Source organism: Pristis pectinata, chromosome 25 (assembly GCF_009764475.1).
Source record: "Pristis pectinata isolate sPriPec2 chromosome 25, sPriPec2.1.pri, whole genome shotgun sequence".
NCBI classification, from domain to species: domain Eukaryota; kingdom Metazoa; phylum Chordata; class Chondrichthyes; order Rhinopristiformes; family Pristidae; genus Pristis; species Pristis pectinata.
In genome coordinates, this window is record NC_067429.1 from 9,819,139 (window position 1) to 9,839,033 (window position 19,895).

General features: G+C 38.7%; 1 protein-coding gene across 3 annotated transcripts in view; it reads right to left on the bottom strand.

Annotated features, from left to right (window-relative positions):
- raraa (retinoic acid receptor, alpha a) overlaps positions 1 to 19,895 on the bottom strand; it is a 500,456-nt gene that overhangs the window by 465,201 nt on the left and 15,360 nt on the right. For all 3 annotated transcript variants that reach the window (XM_052038428.1, XM_052038429.1, XM_052038427.1), the window contains exons 2-4: positions 17,360 to 17,415; positions 16,788 to 16,966; positions 15,325 to 15,382 (exon numbers count right to left, since the gene is read on the bottom strand). The gene's annotated coding sequence lies outside the window, so the exon portion shown is untranslated. The remainder of the gene's footprint in view (positions 1 to 15,324; positions 15,383 to 16,787; positions 16,967 to 17,359; positions 17,416 to 19,895) is intronic.

Here is a 19,895-nt window from a genome sequence, read left to right on the forward strand (position 1 = left end):
GCTTTTTAAAATCATAGAGGCTACCACAATTAAATCCAATCATGTTCAGGCAGATACATTAACAACATTTAAAAGACACTTGGACAGGTACATAGATAGGAAAGGTTTAGAGGGATATGGGCCATATGTGGGCAAATGGGATGAGTTTAGATGGGCATCTTGGTCAGCATAGACAAGGTGGACTGAAGGGCCTGTTTCTATGCTGTACTACTCTACGACTCCATGTTCTCACCTATCAACAAAACAGTTGTACTTTTCAGCCAGATGTTGGTGCACCCAATTGCCATTCAGCCCCAAGTTTGTTGCACCAGTTAGTTTGATCATGGTTATAATGTGTACTTCAATTCCCCTTATACTGTGTTGTTCCATATCCTCAACAATCCAAATACTTGATAACAAATCCTATTACAGCAGCTGGAGAACCAAAAGCTGATACTAGTAACAGTGAGCATAAAACTATCGTAAGGTTGTGACAAAAAACCATCCGGTTCACCAACTGTCCTTTAAGAAAGGAAATCTGTTATCCTTACACAAACAGACTCAAGTGTTCAAGAGCAATTAAAGAAGGGCAGTATTTGTTGGTCTTGCCATCAATACTGATGTCTTTAAAATGATGTGTTTAAAAAAATTCTTTCCACAGACACCAAGATGTTGTTTCGCAGTTGCAGTTATGAAAATGCTCCTAAACTGGCCAAGTCTCAATTTTGATTGCTTTGTAATAATCTCTCTATTCATGTCCAATAAGTGACACTGAGAACTTTGCAACATAGTAACTGGATGGGAAAGGAGACCAAGAATCTGCCTAACACCTTCCCCCTTTCCCAACTCATTGTGGCTTTCTGATTGCAGCACCAACTGGGTTCAGCTAAACCACCACATAACAGGAATCCAATCCACAACTTTGAGCTAAATGGCCTAAGTGCTGCGCTGGGCTTTAACCACTAGTTCCTCTGAGAACTAAAAATAGGAAACTTAATGTACTTATTGGTGGGTTATTAACCCTTTTGTGTCTAAAGAATTAGAACTGATCTCAATCCATTCCTGGAAAAGAAGACTTACTAATCAATTTTAAGATTATTTTTACACATTAAGATAAATTGAAGATCAAGAAGAGTCTTGATTAGTTTTGTGAGGATGATCAGAAATTTCAATGCTTCAGGATTTCTATTTCACAAAAATTGAAAATCCAATACTATTCTGTAGAAGTGAAGCAACACTGTCTAACAATGTGCTGCAATTTAGAACCAGAGCCAAATGGCCCATAAAATAGGCAGATTACCTCATCCATGACAACTCCTCAGCTTTCATTCTCTTCTGGAACACTGTCCTAACACATTGCTAAGTCTGATACATTTGAAAAGAAAATGCTGCACCCATGGGTGCAATGTTCTTAATCCAATCAATAACAATTTATAGCATTCGAATTCTGAGCTTGGAGAATAACAAAAATCAGGTACATCTTTACCTCACAGTGTCTGACAACTTTTTTGTAAAGTGTACCTTTGAACAAAACTTAAAAGCTATTTTCATTTAGTATATGGACAAAATTCAGCAAAAAGGCTGGAGCATCATGATAAATTCTAAGCCAAGCTCCAGAAGGAATACATACCTAAATGATTCATATGTTCTTCATGCTCACTGAATGCCGCAGAAGCCGTAAAATGCTACAGAGTACTGTTGTAAAAGCCCCACTAATCCAAAAACATCTTTTCACATACAACATCTTTGAGAGATAGCTGCAAAAATAGATTGACATACTCTTCCAAAAAAAATGCTAACTTGCTTTTCACAGTTGATTTGTACAGTGGATGTTCTTTTATATATAAACTAGAAGGCAGTAGAGATAAGCAAAGATGGAAAGATCCCATTATTTATCACATACACATATCTGTTGAATTGCAACAATCAGTTTTGCAGAGAGTTTAAAGATAACTTGAAACTGAAAGCCTGTTTATTATATGCCAACCTTCAAAAGCAGAGTTAAGATAAGATAAGATGGTCTATTGGTGGCGCTGCATGGAGTGAGACATATATTGGCTCAGCTCCATCTAACTTTCATGTACCACCCTTTAACAAGACTTTTATAATACTGTTACAAGATTAATTTTGATTTTTAACTGTCGAAATGAATACCAGATCCAAAGCTGGAGCTAATGGCAAGAATAATGGAGACCCTCAACCTACTTTGAAAGCTATTTCTGCACTGGATAAAAAGCTTGATTGAAGATTTGCCGATTTGGAAACACTTTTAAAGGACATGGAAGACAGACAAAATACACTCATTCAGGAAAACACTAAACAGCAGCAATTAATTGATGAGCTGGATCAAGCTGGTAAAAAGAGAGATTCCAGACTGAACTCACTTGAAAAAGATTTAATTACGATCAAACAAAAGCTGGAACAGCAAAAACAGAGGATTATTGATTTAGAGAGTCGCAGTCGGTGAACGAATGTAAGAATCATTGGATTTCCAGAAAATGCTGAAACTGGCAACCCCATTGAATTCTTTTCTAAACTTCTGGTCAATGTGTTTGGCTCTGAAGTGTTTTCTGCTCAGCCTATTCTTGATCATGCTCATCAAGCAACAAGACCAAAGCCTCCACCAGAGCAAAAACCACGGTCAGTAATATTGAGATTTCATTACATATCTTTATTAGTCACATGTACATCGAAACACACAGTGAAATACATCTATTTGTGTACTGTTCTGGGGGCAGCCTGCAAGTGTCACCACGCTTCCGGCGCCAACATAGCATGCACACAACTTCCTAACCCGTACATCTTTGGAATGTGGGAGGAAACCAAAGCACCCGGAGGAAACCCACACGCTTTACAGCACCAGCAACCAGGGTTCAAATCCGGCCACTGTCTGTAAGGAGTTTGTACGTTCTCCCCGTGACTGCATGGGTTATGTCTTGAAATATAAAAGAATCTGAGAGGGGGTGGCAGGGTAGATATGGCGTGGCTTTTTCATCAGGCTAGAGAGTATAAAAGCCTGAAAAAGAATCAGGGCAGCAAGTCAGTAATATAGGAATGTGAAGAGTAGAAATTTCTTTATGTTGCGGTTTGCAATTTTTTTATATATAATTCTCTTGATCAGATGGATGCTCAGTCAATGAGTATATCCAAGGCCAAGGCTGAAATCAGTGGATAAGACAATTAACCAGCAAACTGGATGAGGCACAGGATAACCCATGATGGTTGAGCAAGCTTGAGAGACAATTTGACCTACTTTGCTACAATTTCTTCAGGTTCTTAAATAAATGAGATGATGTGTATGTGCTTTTGGAAGAAGCCAGAATCACCAAGCCAAGACTAGTTAATTTAAAAATTACTGCCACCCACAATATTTTCCAAAAGTGTACTAAAGGGGGCCAATTTCTGTTAACAGATATTAAAGCAGAGCTTTTCCTCTGCATTCCCCCCCCCCCCCCCCAAAGCTCTAGTGTAATGGAAAATGATTTCACACTTGGTATACCAGTCTCTAAAGTTTCTCTGTCAATTCACTTTCCCCTTTCACCAGGGCTGTCTTGTACCAAGCAGGTTTAGATGATGAAAAAGCTTTCTAGAACTTCACCTTAGCCATTCTTCACATGCACACCTACAGCAGTCCTTTCAGCAGTCTACTTAACCATGAAGGTCCGGAGGGATGGAGTGAACATCACAGCCAAGCAAATTTTGTTAAAATAAGGGCATTTTCCCAGTACTAGCAATTAATCCTTCTAAATATTTTGTCTTCCAAGCCTAGTGGTGCAGTGGCTAATCGCACTTTGTAATGCCACACTAGAACATTTGAATAAGAAATCCACCCAAAAGAAACATGTTCAATTTTCAAGTCATCCTTCATCATATCTGATGTTGGGTTTCCTCTCAAAACATTAGCCTGTCAATTTTCTCTGCTGCTGACAGATGTGTATTTTCACTATTTTGTTATTGTAACTTGTAAATGTTTATCTTTTTTGTGCCCATTGAAACATTAATAAAGATTTGGATACATCATTCACAAAGTTTACAGGTGGGAAAAAATATAATACAACCAATGCAAACAAACCAGGCACATAGACAGCTTTGTGTGCACGAGTAGGAGGAATTAAAATAGCAATGAGCACAACATTGAATACATTCCAATAATTCTCATGGTAAAAAAATTACAAAGTTAGCCCATAAAATTAATCTACTATCTTTAAAACCACATAACCTTTATTCTGCCTCGCTAAACCGAAATCATTCCCCACCATTGCGCTTACTGACCTTCAACAACTACCAGTTCCCCAATAACTCAAAAATTTAAAATAGTCAACTTCGTATTTAAATTTATTTATCATCCTGATCTACGTAACCTTCCCTAGCCCTACAACCTTCTACATTCTTGACTTGTCACAAATACAGACCACTATACCTTCCAACTCATCATTGTCAACCATGTCTTTAGCTGTCCGAGACCTACACTCTTTCTTCCCAGTTCATCTCCTCGGTGATCTGTACATACTTAAGATTAGACAAGTTATTTGGTGAAATGATGAACCTTTTAAAGATAGTTCAAAGAAAATAAAAATGGCACTGTATTACACAATAAACAACTTCCATACTTCAGTAAGATAACAAAACAGTTTATACATAATTCACACGCAATGCTTTTTCAATCAAGTGTGGGAATTACAAAAAGCTTCAAGTTGTAACCGTTCTGAGTAAATGTTAAGACAAGTGTTCTCCAAATGATAAAGAAAATGTTACAGGCATCTTAGAACCAAAGAATGTTCTGCAGCCCTGCCAAAGCCTGTGTAAAAACTAGTTCTACAGTTAAAAGCTTTGTTGGGAGAATCTTGGATTTAAATCAAAGCCTTAAAAAGTGTTTCAGGCAGAACTGAGGGGGGGGGGGGGGTGAAGTGAAAAAAGATGGGTTTGAAGACATTGGGAGATGTACCATTTGAGGATGAAGCTCCTGTTATATGAACAATCAAGTTCCAGCCTAATCAAAAACTTCTGTTGTCAATTTATTTGTTGCTTCAGACTTTCAAGATTGAGCCTCAAAAGGCATAAAATCTCTGGCTCAGACAGCCATACTCCCATCACACACAATGCTGTAGCACTGATAGAAACAGCAACTAGTGATGCCCAAGGTCACATATTTCCTATATTCAGCTGTACACTGATATCCTACACAATTCCAGTGTTTCTAAACATTTAGTGGATGAGAATATAGGTAGCGTGGTTAGCAAGTTTGCAGGTGACACCAAAAATGGTGGTGCAGTGAAAAATGAAGGAGCTTGTCAACAGGATCTAGATCGACTTGGAAAGTGGACAAGGGAACGGCAGATGGAATTTAATTCGGACAAGTGCGAAATGATGTATTTTAGGAAGTTAAACAGTAACTGGCCGGACGCTGCGGAGTGATGTTGAGAGATCTTGGGGTACAAGTACCTGAAAATGGCAACACAGGTTGATAAGGTGGTGAAGAAGTATGGCATGTTTGCCTTCATCAGCCAAGGCACAGAGAACGAGAGTTAGAATGTCATGTTACAGCTGTACAAAACATTGGTGAGACCGCACTTGGAGCATTGCTGATCACCACACTACAGAAAAGATGTGATTAAGTTAGAGAGAGTGAAGAAAAGATTCACAAGAACATTGCCTGGATTGGAGGGCTTGAGTTACATGGAGAGATTGGATAGATTGGGAGTGTTTTCCCTGGAGTGAAGGGGGCTGAGAGGTGACATAATAGAGGTATATAAAATTATTGGGCATAAATAGAGTAGATAGCCAGAGTCCTTTTCCCATGGTAGGATTGTCTAAAACTAGAGGGCATAGGTCTAAGGTGAGGGGGTGGCTTGGGGGTGGGGGGGGGAAGGGGGAGGTTTGAAGGGGATCTGAGGGTTACATTTTTCACACAAAGGGTAGTTGATATCTGTAATAACTGCCAGAGGAGGAGGTGGAGGCAGGAACAGTAACAACATTTAAAAGGCACCTGGACAAGTACTTGAATAAGTAAGGCACTGAGGGGTATGGAATTAACACAGGCAAGTGGGATTAGTATGTGTAGGCACAATAGTTAGCATAGACGCAGTGGACCAAAGGGCCTGTTTCTATGATACACAACTCTATCACTCTATTCAGAATGGCGACAACTTGAAGATGATCGGGTGCAGTTCATTTGGATGGTGCAAATGTTATTCAGTTCCTTTGTGCTTTGCAAATGATTTCCCATGCAACATTCAATCTACCCAAAGCCACTAATATACCCATCAAACAGGCATGCAAGGGGAGAATTGGCACATTTTCTGCCAGACAAACAATGGGCAAAAGGATTACTGAGCACTTCTGAGCCAATTAAGTATTTCTTGAAGTGCAGTCACTAATGAAGAAAACACAACAATTTGCAAACAGCAAACAATAACCATCAACTAATGATTTTGGTAGTTTGTGCATCAGCCACCCATTTTACACCTCACCCAACACCCACTTCTCCCCAAAGTCACATGGAAACAAAGTGGATGACACACAAAGACACAGTGCCTATCTGCTGCCATCCATTTTACACACCATGATAAAAGGAAGAACTCACAACTGGATTTCAGTCATTAATCCAATTAGGGAGGGCAGTACCAAGGGTGTGACTGGTAATGTGGGTATAACACCCCTAAAGTTTTCCTCTGTCATTGTGCACTTTTGCTGCATTGAGATCAAGGCTGATCAACAATGATCAGAACGCTACGTAGAGGTATGACATTTCAACAGATGTTATTTGATGATCACTGTGACATCTTTTCTCTCAGGCAGTGCCTTTGAAGTCATGGACCTCATATTTGTGATCAAAGTCAATGGCAAATAGGGGAAAATCTTCCAGCAACTTCTAGCAGAAGGTGTAAATGCAGTTAAAAGCAGAAACATCTACCAGTAATTCATTCTACCTCTGGAATTACTGGTAGCTGTTTCTGCTTTTCACTGCATGTACACCTTCTCTTAGAAGTAGTTCCCACCTTCTCCAATGTAGTCTACAGAAACTGATGAACTGATGTGAACATACAAGCTATTCTCACCATTAAAAAAAAATCAAAGGCAATGCTTTGTTGCGTGAGCTGTTCCTGAGTTTTTAAATAACCTACCCAGTCTTAATTCCTGCTTAAAATAGAGACAGGAGACTACTTAATCCCTCAAGTCTGTTCCCAAATTTAATCAAGCAAAATCAATATGGTTTTATGAAAGCAAAATTATGTTTGACAAATCTCTTCCTGCTCTTTGAAGATTTCATGAGCAGGGTGTATTAGGGGAGCAAGTAGATGTAGTGTACTTGGATTTCCATTAGGCACATCATAAGATGCCACATGAAAGGTAATTGCACAAAGAAAGAGCTCATAGCACGGGGGGTTAACATGTTCATATAAATAGAGGACTGGCTAACCAGCAGAAAGTGATTGCTTCTGGAGGGAACCTCTGCTTTAACTGCATGTACAGCTACTCCTAGAACAGCAGGATAAAGAGGTCATTTTCAAATTGGCAAGCTGAAAAGAGTGGGTGCCATAGGGATCAGCATTGGGGCCTCGACTATTTACAATCTATATGAATGACTTAGATGAAGGGACTGAGTACATTGTAGTCAAACTTGCTCGATAGAAAGATAGGTAGGAAAGCACATTGCGAGAAGGATGCAAAGATAGACAGATTGCGACAATACGCAAAAATTCTGCGGATGGAATATAACATGGCAAAATGTGAGGTTATTCCCTTTAGTCAGAAGAATAAAACAGCAATATACCGTTTAACAGGAGAGTGATTACATAATGTTCTGGCAGAGGATGACTGGGTGCTCTTGTGCATGAAACACAGATTGTCTACACAAGGTACAATAAGTAATTAGTAAGACAAGTGGAATGCTGACCTTCAAGAAAAGACAAGGCATCTTTATTAGTCACATGTACATTGAAACACACAGTGAAATACACCTTTTCCGTAGAATGTTCTGGGAGCAGCCCGCAAGTGTCGCCAGTCTTCCGGTGCTAACGTTGCAAAAGAGATGGAATAGAAAGGGAGGAATTCTTGCTACAACTGTGTTGGAATTGAACAGACCACACCTCCCGTATAGCATGCAACTTTAACCTACTTATTTGAGGGACATAATTCCTATGGGGTAAGTTCAGAAAGGTTCGATATAATACACTGGGACATAATGGTGTTATCATACAAAGAAGGGTTCAGTTGATTAGACTTGTATACATTCGCATTCAAAAGAATATGATGTGATCCAATGAAACAAAAGATTCTGATGGGGCTTGACATGATTCCTCCCAAAGGGTAATCTACAAAAAGAGTCGTTTCAAAATAGGGGATCATCCTTTTAACACACTGATCAGGAGGTCTTGTCTGAGAGGCTTATGAATCTTTGGAATCCTACACCCAAGACAGCTGTGAAGGCTGAATCATTGAATAAATATTCAAGGCTGAAATGGACAGATTTTTGGTCTACAGGAGAGTCAAGGGTTAAGGAGAACATACAGGAAAGTGTAGTTACTCACCAAAGACAATATTAGATCAGCCAAGATCTTAATGAATATTGTAGCAGACTTGAAGTGCTACATAACCTACTTGTATTTTGTAAATTCTTATGAGATCATACAACATCTGAATTGTTACTCCTTTATCTGATTTTCTCTTAATACACGGGACATAATGGTGTTATCTGGTTGAGCTGGTTAAACTTATACACATACAAGTTCAGAAGAATGAGACATGATCCAATTAAACATGCTTGACATGCTCAACATTAATATCACTGTAGTTATTTGTCAAGGTTTTTCAGCAACACCTCCTAAAACCACAGTTCTTACCACCATTGATAAAGGCAGCAGGCACAAGGAAACACCACCCCTGCAAGTTTGCTTCCCAGATATTCACTATATTGATTTTGGAATGTAATGCCATTATCACAAGGTCTAAAACCTGGAACAACACTGATCCAGGTAGATGAAAGCAGTTTAAGATGGCTCACCACCACTTTAGAATGAGCGTTAAATGCCCATGTCCAATACATCAATGAAAAAAGTTTACCTAATCTGTATCACTCAACAAGTTTATCCTTTGCAATGCTGACTCATGTAGTTTATAATACACTGATACTTGATACCCAGTCTGTTCTGCATTATCTAATTTCAGGCCAGTTATGGCTGCCCTTGTGCTCCAACTGGGCTCAAAGCTGAATATCCATATCTGGGTTCAGGATATGTTGACCACGATCCATGACTATGATAATATATGAACAAGAATTGTTATATATAGTGGTCAAATGTCCCAACACCTCTTCCTATCACAGCAATTGCTGTCTGAAGAGCCATATGCCTTCCAAGAAATCAAAAAGAATTGGAAATAAAACATTTTACAGAATATAAAAATACTCCCTTGACAATCTTCAAAATACAATTGGCTGTTAAGAAATGTCAAGCCCAATTCCTGATGAATTGTTTTTTAATGTGCACACTTTATAATACAGATGTTGAAAGAGTTAAAACACTTGTGTAAAATCTTTAAATCTAAGGTAAATTGAATCCTTACTCCATCATTTTGTCTTGCTCACCGCCTTCGCAAGGTGAAGGATCAGGCATCAGCTCAGAGTGAAAAACACAAACCCATACATTTAACTGGGACTGTGACTAAGTGAATGTGATGGGTATTGATTTGACTTCAATCACTTAATTCCCCCACAAACATAAAAAGTAAACCAAATCCATTGAGAGCAAACTTTAAGTAAATGCAGTCCCACAAAGGTCCTCCCTGTTCATCTAAACACATTAAAGGAATGGATGCACTAAAGAACAAAAACAGCTCTACAGCAGTACTTACATTAAAGTGCTATTGAAGAGACCATTTAGTTTGTTTCAGCATGAAACATACTCACTCTACACACACACACACACACACACACACAAATCTCATTCCAGAACACCACCACTAGTTTATAACTAGCCTAATCCACAAGCTAAAACCAGGAAAGCCAATATTCAGAAGTTTTGAAGTTCTCTGTTCAAGGTTGATAAATTTAAGTCACCTACACTTGAATTTTCCTCAGTCCTGCCACGAAGCTACCATCTCTTAGTGAACTACAGAAACGTATTTACCACAAGCTCTGTGGTAATTTGGCCAGGTGTAAGTAGACCAAAAGCAAAGCAAAAAAAAACAATTTGCAGTCAAGCATAGAACTATCTTCAGCGAAAAAAGAAGCAAACTGTTGAAGGAGCTCAGCAGGCTGAACAGCATCCGAGGGCAAAGAGAATTGTTGATGTTTCAGGCTGAGACCCTGCCTCAGGACTCTCTGCTCTCAGTCGACCCAAAACCTTGACAGTTCCTTTAGCCTTACCAGCTGGATTCCTCCAACAGGCTGTTTTTTTGCTCCAAATTCCAGCGTCTGCAATCTCTTGTATCTCAGCACAACTGTCCTAGTCTTCATTCTCCCCATGTCTGAGTGGGTTTCGTCTGGGTCCTCCGGTTTCCTCCCACGTTCCAAAGACGTACGGGTTAGGAGCTGTGGGCATGCTATGTTGGCGTCGGAAGAGTGGCGACACTTGCGGGCTGCCCCCAGCACATTCTCAGTAACGCAAAAAAACGCATTTCACTGTGTGTTTTGATGTACATGTGACTAATAAATATCTTATAGTATCTTATTTGCAAGTCTAGATGTGGGTGCATTTGCCTATTCCATTAGGTCTGAATTCATCACTGCCCATATACATACACTTCACAGCATTGTCAATGTATAATAGACAACAGTGGGAAAGCTGATTTTTCTACATGGCTTAACCCAATACTGAAATAAACCAGGATAAAAGTCAGTTAACTCAACATAACATCACTTTCAAGAAATGTGCAAACTGAGCCAATGAAAACAACCTAACAAATGATAGAATTTGAGACTGCGCAGCACTCCCTCAGTACCACATTGATGTATTAGAATTTTTCTTCTTTATAAAAAAGTAATAGGCTGACTTAAGCCCAAGACCTTCTGACTTCGAGGCAAGAGTACTACCACTGAATCAAAGCCAAGGCCCCAATGTAAAGTCAGACGTAATGCAGTTCCTCACTTTCCAACAAATGTGACTATTAAGCTAAACAGAGCTACCTACAGACCAAACACTATGATTATTTTTATCCTCCCACAAGGACAAAACACTTTTTTAATCGGCAGAATAAGTCCTTTTGTTTTCCTTGAAGGTACAAAGCCAAATGGACAATTATACCAAAATTGAGTTTTTTTTTCCCAGAAAATCTGAATATCTTAATTATGATTTATAGATCAAAACAAAAACATTTTTTAAGATTATTTAGCACATATTGGTACACACCGAGAAATATGCAGGTGAACAGATATGATTAAGAGCATGCATGTCAAAACCTCAATACGAGATTGGACTGCTGGATACCCATCAATGGACCACTGGATGCTTAGCAATCAACACAAACACAGTTGCTACCCACGAACTGATTTGCTTCTTACCCCAAAGAAAAATGTCATTTAAATCCAAAATAATTACAGTATTGAGAGAAATGCTAATATCTCTTGCATGTTTGCACCAATTGTCAGTTATATTTCACACTGCAAAATAGGCAAGTGAAAGGATTTACACAAATCCACCAGCTGGTACATTAACTTGCATTATATTGACTGTCATCGGTTTGAAGGTGGTCACATCTAATCCATAAATCTCAGCAACTACTCTCCAGACTCCGGAAAGCAAGGAAGTCTTCAAAATCAACAATTACTGTTAACAAAAAGTACAATGTATCACTGTTTTGAAAATGTTATTTTCTGCTAAATGGTACTGCAGGAGATTTCCCTGTCTCCATTCTCTCCTCAAACTGTCAAATTAAACTAAGTGCGACAGTTCCCAAGTATCAATGAAGGAATAGAGCAGAACAGTGTTAAGCTGCCATTCCAAATCTCCCCAGAGGTCAAATATCAAAGATGATGCACACAAACACAAAAGCAACTACACAGTGAAGTCTGCATCTGGTTTCTTACAAAGCACTAGAAAAACCTGCATTTAAATAGCCCCTTTGATGCAGTAAAACATTACAAATATTGAGCTAAAATTAACAGAGCTATAAACACATAATAGGTAAAGCATACAAAACTCTGAGGGAATTCACGGCCATGAGATATTTATCTCTGGTTGATAAATCTGGAACAAGGGAATTGAATCTGAAGATAAGAGTTCATCCATTTATAGTAATAAGAGAAATGTTAACATTTTGTGCATGATCCCACAAATTGTCAGCTACATTTCACACTGCAGAATGGGTGAGTGAAAGGATTTGTGCTATACAGAGGGAGATGTGTACACTCAGGTTTGTGAATGTTTGGAATTCTCTAACCTGGAAGCCTGTGGATGTGCACTTATGGGATGGATTAAGCTGGTGGTGCTTTGGTTGCTTACCATTCATTGAGAATATTCCAGACTGAGAAGAAAACTGTGAGCATTAGGCACAAACTGTGAGCAGTTTTGGGTCTCATACCTAAGGAAGGATGTGCTGGCATTGGAAAGGGTCCAAAGGAGGTTGACAAGAATGATCCTGGTATGAAAGGGTTAATATATGAGGAGCGTTTGATTGCTCTGGGCCTGTGCTCACTGGAGTTTAGGAGGTTGAGGGGGGATTCTCATCTAAACATAACGAATATTGAAAGGCCTGGATAGAGTGGACATGGAGAAGATGTTTCCAGTAGCGAGAGAGTCTAGGACTAGAGGGCACAGCCTCAGAATAGAAAGATGTCCCTTTAGAACAGAGATCATGAGGAATTTCTTTAGCCAGAGGGTGGTGAAGCTGTGGAATTCATGGCCACAGACGGCTGCAGAGGCCAAGTCATTGGGTATATTTAAAGCAGAGGTTGATAGGTTCTTGATTAGTAAGGGCACCAAAGGTTACAGGGAGAAGGCAGGAGAATGGGGTTGAGGGGGAAAAATAAATCATGATAGAATGGCGGAGCAGACTCAATGGACTGAATGGCCTGATTCAGCTCCTATGTCTTATGGTCTTATCGATTTTGGACACAAAGGGAAAATCAAGAGATGCACAGATCATAAGGTAAGTTAAAAGGTCAACCATGAGCTTATGAAATGGCTAAACAAACTCAAGGATTCAAATGGTCCATTCTTGTTCCTTACAACCAAGTGAAGGATATTCAGTCCCTCACGCAAGTTCTGCCAGTCATCTAGATCATAGCTGTCCTGTTGCCTTTGTGGAACATGTTCCAGACTTCAGCTGCGCACCGTGGTACTGAACTGAGGGTAATGGAGAAATACACATCAGATGCCACTGCGCCATGTCCCTGCGAGTATAGGGGATCAACAGCTTATGGTGGTAATACTAGAGAAAGAACAGAACAATGCTGTTTTTATACGTTGTGCAATAGTTCGCACTGAGGTACTCAGCAAGGAACAAATGCCAGCACTTGCTTGATGAAAATTTACAACTTTCTTTGCTATCAGATCCTCCAAAATGGATTTATCCTGATTAATCGATATTAAAAAAATTTACAACAAGGAACCATTTCTTAGAAACCAAAGTAGTAGGTTTTAAGTCTCAATATGCGCACTCCATCATCCACAAACCCAGCACACCATCACGTTAAACAAGTGTGAATACCAAGCTGTCAAGATGCAGAAAACTGCGAAAATTGGACAGGTTAAGCCCCTTCTCCAGATTACTGCACTGACAAAAAGAAGGGCATTAGGCACAAAGGCTTCTCTCTGTGTCGTAAATGTCATGGGCATAACAACTAAAACTCTGCATCATCATGTCAAATGCTTAATCTTTCAAGCAGTTGAGATGCAACTAGTTGACTCTAGAACAACTAAATAAAAAGGTGAAAAAAGGCTAAGCAGACTTACAAAATGATGCTCAGGTTATGAAAACAAGCTCCAAATTGTTTAAATGCTGTATACTGACATTTTGCATGAAAAGGCATTGGACTTAAAATGGTATAATGTTCCCTCCTCAGATGGAAAATGTTGGGATAAGCAATTTTATAATTAATGAATTCATGGGCCAATGAACTTGATCTTTTTCTTTCTCATTTCCTAGAATCACTGCATAATTTGTGTTCAGAGTCTGCGACTATAAACAATAGACCTCATACATAAACAGACTGGACAAAGGGATGCACATTCAGTGATTGTTTTTGAAAATAAAAAGCAAGTAATTGAGTTTGGGTTTGATTATCCACGAGTGGCACATTTTGTGCAAATTGTGGAGATTCAGTTGCTGGAATGGAACACAAAGAGTACATATGCAATGACATAGGACTTTTCATAATAAAAGTACTTCAGAGTCAATGAGATACACTTGGTACCCAGCCTCTGTTTTACTGCAGGAAAGAGAGCAAAATAAATAATTAAATATAAAATCTTTTACCTAATTGTACCAGATACGAAAATGTAATAATTAAGAAAAAATCCTACAAAATACTGATGTAATAACTGTTGGATGCTCTAGCCAATATCAATTAACTTTTTATCAACTCTAATCACTACAGTTTAGCAACACTATGACCACTTTGGACTAAAATGAACTTTGGCTTTTTTCTGTTATAATTGTGTTCTTTCATGTAAAAATTGTTTAATTTATGTTTATGTTTTTCTTGTGAATGCTGCTTATGTGATGCTATGTGCCTGTGATGCTGCTTTTTTCTTTTTTTTGTTTTTTGAAGTTCTTTTTTCCTGTGCATACATGTACTTATGCATATGACAATATACTCGACTTTGACTCTAATGTGCAACACGAGTGTTGCTGGCACACCTAACATTTAAAACCTAGCCTATCATTGCCTTTGACATAATGGAAATGTGCCATGCACACCAAATAACCACTGCAGATCTTGTGGCAACAGCTCTCTCAGACGTTCAAGAATTTTGACCTGGTAACAACAAAAGAATGGCAATAATTTTCCAAGTGAAAATGATGTGCATGACCCAGAGGGCAATTTGTAGGTGGTGGCACTCTTGCATTGTTTCATCGGAACAATTTTGTATAACTGGTTAGCTTGCTAGGCCATTTCGGTGAGCAGATGAGAGTCAACCACATTGCTCTAGATCTGGTGGTACTTAACATCAGATCAGGTAAAACAGGAAATTTCTTTCCAAGAAATGGTTGTTAATGACAATCGGTAGTTTCAGGTTCACCATTACTGATGTAGGCCTGAGGATAGCTAACCCAGTAACTTTCACCTACCACATTATTTTTCTCAGTGCTGCCTGAAATGTACGAATAAAGGACTTTCAGAAGTGTCCACTAAATGGAAGCATTCATTAACCTTTACTTAGAAAAGCAAATGCCAATACTTACACATGAGTGCACCTGCCAGTGCCATAAACGGTATTATGTAAGTTTCTTCTGGTACATTCTGAGAAAAGTAAAAAGATGTTAGTTTTAAAAATAGCACAACAAATCTAAGCAAATCTAAGAGTTACAGGATTGCAGATACAACTGGACATGAATTTAGTCTCTGTAAGTAAAAGGAAAACTTCATTCGTAATGTTATTGGTTTTATTAAGTATTCAGTTTTAATGCTAGCTTTTCACTACTAGAGGTTAACAATAGTGTTGGAGCTCATCACAAAGCACACTAGCACCACCCAGGCACAGAACTTTAACACTACACGAATTTCAGCAGAACCACTATTCTTTCTCAGTTTTTGTGTGGAATGACCAAACCACACATTTTTTCTGGCAGTAAATGCATTTTCAGATCAATATATTCTAAAAAGACTTATGAAAACAAATTAAGAAATCTTAAAAGCCACAAAATTATGTTCAGCATTACCCATTTAAAAAAAATTAAATTGTGAATAAAACAGGATCCTACAAAGTAATCACAATACTGCATTTATTTCTCAGATTTAGAACCTTCACCAGTCAATTATACCAAATGATTCTTTCTGGTCATGTTAAAGTGCATTTTTGCTGACAACAGGAGTATTTAATCAGTGGATCAAATTACATTCACGTTGACATTCCCTGTTCAAGGCTTCAAGCTGATACTCAGGCTGCAAGTGTATTACAGTTTCTCTATGAAACCTGGTCTGCAAATTACCAATAGGGGTGAACAAGACTGGCTTGTGTTGACTTGAATGCAATGTGAACAAAACATCTCATTGGCATTCAGTTCCTCTGCCAATTGCCAGTCCTGAACTGGATATTTTAACAGATTTGAAATATGTGCCTAAATTTGTACTGTCTTTTTGTTTAAATGCACTTTAGCAATCAATTTGCACTTTAGCTTGCTGTATTCTCAGACTACCTAGTTTAGCACTGTTAATCCTCACAGCACCAGAGATTCTGGGGTGTTGTCTGTGTGGACATTGCATGTTTTCCCTGTGATTGCATGCTTTTCCTCAGGGTGCTCCAGTTTCTTCCAACATGCCAAAGACACGCTGGTTAATTGTTTAATCAGCTAGTGAAAACTGCCCCTGGGGAAGGTGAGTGACAGAAGAATTGGAGTGGGAAGGGGAGTAATTAATGCGGACACAAAAGAAAGAATGGGATTAATAGATGAGTGTCTGATGGTCAGTGCAGACATAGTGGACCAAAAGGCACGTTTCCAGTCCCAATGACTTGCGTGAAAATATTCAACAATTTGATCAAGTTCCAGTGTTCATTTCCTACATAAGCATTAACTGAACCCTTAATTCCACTGTAGGAATAATTATGACATTAAAAAATCCATTTCTAATACAGCCATAAATCTATCTCTCTGAAAACAGTGGAATATGAAAAAATGCATAAAGTGCTGTTATCAATAATACCCACCTTAATTCATACAGCTTGAATTGGTGGTTTATTTATATTCCCTTGATGATACTCTAGATGTGAAGCAATTACAGAAGTACAACGATTTAGACATCTGTGGCAGGCTGTATTTACAGTTGGATTTTCTATGTGTGAGATAATTTTTGTCAGTTGTGCTCTAAGCCACTAGCTGAGGTTTCCTACCAAGAGGGAAAGAGAAAACAACAATGACAACTTAGTTATATCATACCAAACACAAGTTATCTTTAGTTTCTTACTAATAAGCCCTGGCATAATAGTCAAGCTGCAAGGAAAGGAAGTACAGATAAGAATAATGAAACAGAACCTAATGGCCCCGAGTCACACATTAAAAGAAAACAGGAATTGCACATCGGCTAATTAAGAGAATATTATAATTATGGAGCAACCCTAACCTCTCTAAACTTCCATATTGACAAGATTTAATGTATGGTATTATACTTCATATCCTCCTATATTATTTTAACTCCCAAGTTTAAATGCCTAACTCATGAAAAGTGAGTGGGTCTTCTTCTGTATGTTGATAAGCTTATAGTACTGAGCATGGAACATACCTTGAATACCCTGTGTAGGTACAGATGAAAGAATCAGCCAGGGTCCTCTCTGGATGCTGGAATTTGATAGATAAGTGTAAATACTAGGAGAATGCTAGTTTGCCAAAATTAATGATCTACAAATGAAATAGTAAAAATAATGGCTCTTGAACAATCTAGTGCCTGAGAATACAATTTAGACGGTATACAATTCATTAAGAAAATGAAGCATTTAAAGTTCTGAATAAGGAATCTTTGACCTGAGCCATTATTCATCTTTCCACAGATGCTGCTTGACCTCACTGTTTCCAGTATTTCCCATTATTATTACCAATTTCAAGCATCTACTTTTTTTTTATTTTCAACTAGTTAATATTTGGTTCAATAGGACAGGGTTGTACTCCATTTTGATGGTGTACAATCAAAAATCAGCCTCTAAGCTCATAAATGAGAAATTACTATTGAGCATTCAAGAGCTGATTTTCAACCCATGTTTTCATACTAAGTAGCTTCCACATAAAGCATCTGCAAAGTCCTAAAGAACCTCATAAATAAGCAAAAGGAAAATGAAAGGTAAGCTGGCGAGGAAGAGATTGTAAGAGTTTACCAAAAATGTGGTCACAGAATTGACTTTTGAGATATTAAATGCCTCAAAAGGTACTGGTCCAAACTTGCATGCAGAAGATGATGGACAGCAAATCAGGCAGGGGCTAATTACGTGGCAGGTAAAATATATGTCTCAAAGGCCAAGCAACAAGGCATTGTCAGACCACATATTGTTGACATTCAATGGTATTACCATTGCTGAATTCCTTGCTATCAGCATCTTGGGGTGTTCCAATGATCAAAACCTGAGCTACATCAGCGCAACGCCAACAATAAAAGAGCTTTACATCATCGAGATCTCAAGCAATACTCCCTCCACCATCAACACATTTTGGCTGCAGTAGGTACCATCTACAGAATGCAGTACAGTTACTAAACTGGACTACTCCAACAGCAGCTTTCAAGCCAATGACCTCTCCCACCAAGAAATACTTTCTATCCTTCTCCATGGGAACAACACCACCTCCAATTCACAACTATCCCACCTTGGAAATATTTAGTCATTCCTTCATTGTTAAAAAATTTAAATCTTGTAACTCCCTACATTAAGTCCTTGTTACCTTTTGGCTCACTATCCGCAGATTCGCATCATCACAAGGTCGGCTAGGTATTACTGTAAGTGTTGGAAAACATCACTTGTTTCTACAGTAAATCCTGTTTTCTATGTGATGGATTTTATTTGATGTCTTGTGCTGGCAGGCATTGAAATGTCAGTAGTCACTGTGCAGCCAACCCAGGGTCAAGGTCAGGAATACTGGGGTCAGTAGTGCAGCAAGGTTCGCAGTAAGACCTGGGGCTCCAGAATGCTTATATGTTTCAGCATGTTTTGACAAGCTGAAACTTGCTGTATCCATGAGGAGTGAACTGCTGTATATCAGTGAAGCCTAAATGGTATCCCCATTTTTTTTCTCATCCGTGGAATGTCCATCTTCCTTTCCCTTGTCAGTAATGAGCTAGTGTACTCAACAATACAATGGGAGCATCTTCATCACAAGGGCTACAGCCATTCAAGGCACTAGCTCGTCACCACCTTCTCAAGGGCATTAAGGAATGGGCAAGAAATGCTGGCCTTGCAGGCAATGTCACATCCTGTAAATTAGTAAGAAAAATTCAAAGGTACACAATCTTAGGAGGGAGTTCCAAAGTTTAAGGGTCATTCTACCACTCTGGTAAAATGCAGAGGGACAAATATTTAACAAGGCTAGGCAAAACATCAGGGGAAGGACTCAGTGTGATCTACAGAGTAGAATTCCAAAGGGAAGCACAGACCAGGACCTAGTGTTTGATGACGTGGCAGGGACTTGGTCAAGTTGAAGCATGGATAATGAAAAGTCAGCAATGTAAAGTATAAAGAGCAGCGTACTGTGAAAGTAAAAAGGTCAAGATCAATTTCTAGATGGGTCAGACACCTTGTAGACTAATTAAGTGGTTAATGGATACCACTAACTATACACCAGTCTCTAGCAAAGTACTTTATTTGCATCTTTAAGCACATGAGTTAGTTGGCTCACTAGTAGAACTTTAATTCTGTGGGTTCAAACACCACTCCAGTCCTTGAGCACAAACTCTTGCATTATTATGCCCGTCAAAGGATGAATGGTTAAAGCACCTGTCTACTCAGGAAAATCCAAAATATCTCACTGCATTATTTGAACAGCAGGTGATTCCCATGACATTCTTGCCAAAATTTACCCCACAACAAAACTGTCCATGAGACTTTGTTCTGTTCAAACTACTGCTGTACGTGCCTCTATATCAAAAAAATAGCATTTGCTCTGTAGAATTTTTGAATCGCCTCGGGCTGTTACAGATACTAAATAAATATATTATTCTTTCCTTAGCCGAGCACAGTTATGTTATGCACTTATACACAATATTCTTTCAAGTTACCATGTGCAACATTCTGATATTCAATGCTAGGTTTAAGATACCAACTGAGTACCTCCTCATG